Source organism: Talpa europaea, assembly GCF_964194135.1.
Source record: "Talpa europaea genome assembly, chromosome: X".
NCBI classification, from domain to species: Eukaryota; Metazoa; Chordata; class Mammalia; order Eulipotyphla; family Talpidae; genus Talpa; species Talpa europaea.
Genome location: NC_140081.1, coordinates 71,047,944 through 71,050,718, shown reverse-complemented (window position 1 = coordinate 71,050,718; position 2,775 = coordinate 71,047,944). Strand labels below are relative to the sequence as shown.

The 2,775-nt window shown below is 37.9% G+C and overlaps 1 pseudogene across 1 annotated transcript; it reads left to right on the top strand.

Moving 5' to 3' along the window:
* The first annotated feature begins 867 nt into the window (after positions 1 to 867).
* On the top strand, positions 868 to 1,548 carry LOC311187650 (kinetochore-associated protein DSN1 homolog; annotated as a pseudogene). The gene has a single exon. The product of its transcript is annotated as a kinetochore-associated protein DSN1 homolog (transcript).
* The last annotated feature ends 1,227 nt before the right edge of the window (positions 1,549 to 2,775 follow it).

Here is a 2,775-nt window from a genome sequence, read left to right as displayed (position 1 = left end):
AGTGTTGCAAATTGCATCCTTAGAGATGACTCAAGGCATTTCAAAGGAAAGAATTCACATAACGTCTACTCTGAAAATGAGAGAAGTGATATCAGCCCTCAGGAAGAACTTCACTCCAGATTTCCCCAGTTCTCTACCACTCCACCACCCCCAAAATAGTCTGCCCATCATCAAAGCATTCTTGGTGGCAAGTGAGAATAAAAGGCATGTCTCCCTTTCATCAGGCTATCACAGAGCTCAGGTAATCCATTACTGTCGACTTAAGAGAAGTCCAAAGAATGCCAAAACACTAATTTGAGTGGCTGTATGCACTCTTATGTTCTTTGCAGCATTATCAGCATTATTTACAGTAGTTGAGTTATGAAAATAACCTAGGTGTCCAAAGACAGATGACTGGTTGGGAAGGTGTTGTCTATATGCACAATGGAATACTACTCAGCTATAAGAAAACACAAACTCTTAGCATTTGTAACAACATGGATGAAACTGGAGGCGATTATGCTAAGCAAAATAAGTCTGAAGGAGAAAGAAAAATACTGGATGGTGTCATTTATATGTGGAATATAGAGAAACAAAACAAGGGGTCCGATAAAACCAAACTAACGAGTAACCCTGCAAATAAGACTACAGAATTGAGGCTGGGGGGGGGGGGGAGCAGAGCAAAGTGGGAAAGGGGAGAGCGAAGTAGGGAGAGGACACGATGGACTATGGTGGAGGATTATGGGTGCCTTGGAGGGGGTGTGGTGTGGGAACATGCACCTGAAAGTTGTTGTGATCTTCTACCCCTAAATCATACACAGTGTTATAAGCCAATGTTACCTAAATAAATAGAAATAATTAAAACGAGAAATTTAATGGGTTTTCTCTGTCCTGCTTTCTAGTTTCCACTTCTCTGCTAAGAAACCTGAACCTTTCCTAAGAGGCACAGAAGGCTTTGATCTTGAACATTTTAGAGCCACAGTATCTTCTCTTTCTGAAGAATTGAAACATTTTGCAGACATTCTGGAAGGTAATGGAACTCTACAAAAATGTTTTAAAGATTCATAGAGAAAACCATCTTAGTTATCTCTATAAAAGTAGCAGCTCAGATGAACGAATTCTAAACAAAATTTTCTTTTGAATTTCAGACTGGGGATCAGCTCTTGCTGCACCAGCAAAAGGAGGCAGAAGTGACACTAGCAGGAGGATGAACTGACAAGAGAATTACTGAAGTTAAAGTGTAAACTATGACCTACCTTGGGTTTACCCAGAATTAAGTCCATAATGTGAAGCTCGACTATCACAAATTATTACAGATCCAGAACAAAGTCTTTGATTGCAAGGAGCTGGTGATGGATAAAACAGCAAGGATCCATGAAGCAGTCGCATGCCCTTATGACTGACAGTACCTAGTGTCTCCAGTAGGTGTCAGTGCAGCTTGGGAAGAGAGGCGTACAAGGATTAGATCCCACACCAGCTAGAAATTACCCAAGCTTCACCTTTGAAATCTATCTACCAAACATTGCTCTTGCTCTTGCTCTTGGCCTTACTGCAGCTTTTCTGCCATAAGGCTCTCCAGAGGAGAGCAAAGGGAAGAGTAACCCCATGCATGGCAACTGTGTGGCAATCTGCCATCTCTTGTTATTTTTGAGGTACAGTGGCTGACTGTGAGCATTTGGATTTCTTAAATGATGGAATTATGCATCGGAAGAATGTTGTATAGACACTTTTTCCAAGAATGTGAAAAATGCATGAAAATTCTCTTTTGGAATGACTTTCAGAGCTACTGGCCCATACTTTTTTAATATACATAATTTTTTATTGAAATAACATTGCAGTATATAACATTATATAAGTTTCAGATATACATCATTGAAAGTCAACATATGTATAAACTACATTAAGTTCACTGATAGAATCTAACCTTCACCCTTTTTACCCAATTTACCCACACCTCTTCCCCCTTTCTCTCTGCTAATTGCTAATTTGGTCTTATGGTCTAGAAGTTTATTTTTATTTTATTTAGTTCATTTGTTTGTTTCTATATGTACCACATATGGGTGAAATTATCCTGTGTTTCTCTTTTTCCATCTGACTTATTTCACTAAGCATAACACCCTGTAAGTCCATCCATGTTATTTCAAATGGACCATTCTTTTAAATATGTTTCATGGTAAGAAGACTGATTTTTTTAGTGTGGCTTTGAAGGTGATTTTAGGTAGAAGAGCTTGAACATTGTTTGTATCATGTTGAGATATGTGTGTGTGTGTGTGTGTGTGTGTATCACTTTATAAAATGTCCACATTGAAGGAAATACTACTCATTCTCTATGTCTTGATCACTATAGTGTGCCTTGGCTTTTAACACTGAGTTGATATCCTAAATCCTGGATTCATGAAAAGAAGGGTCTAAGGAGTCTCTGTACTTGTTAACAACCTCCATTATACTACTCAGCTATTTAAAAACCAAAATAGTGCCTTTTGGGACAAAATGGGTTGATCTTGAGGTGACTATGCAAAGGGAAATAAGTGCAAAATGGGAGGACAGTTATGCAGACTAGTGGAAAACCAATAGTACTTGGAAAAAAATAATCTCCATTATAAAAGTGCACAATTAAAAAGTTTTTCCTGACTTTGCATATATTTTGAGTGTTTAAGAAAAATTAAAAGGCAGGGAGGGATTCACAGAAAATAAGATTCTTTGCCAATATGCAGAAGTAAAAAGTAGGGGGGAGATATGCTTCAACATCAATTATTAATAAAGCACCAAATGAAACAACAAATAAAGCAAAACAAA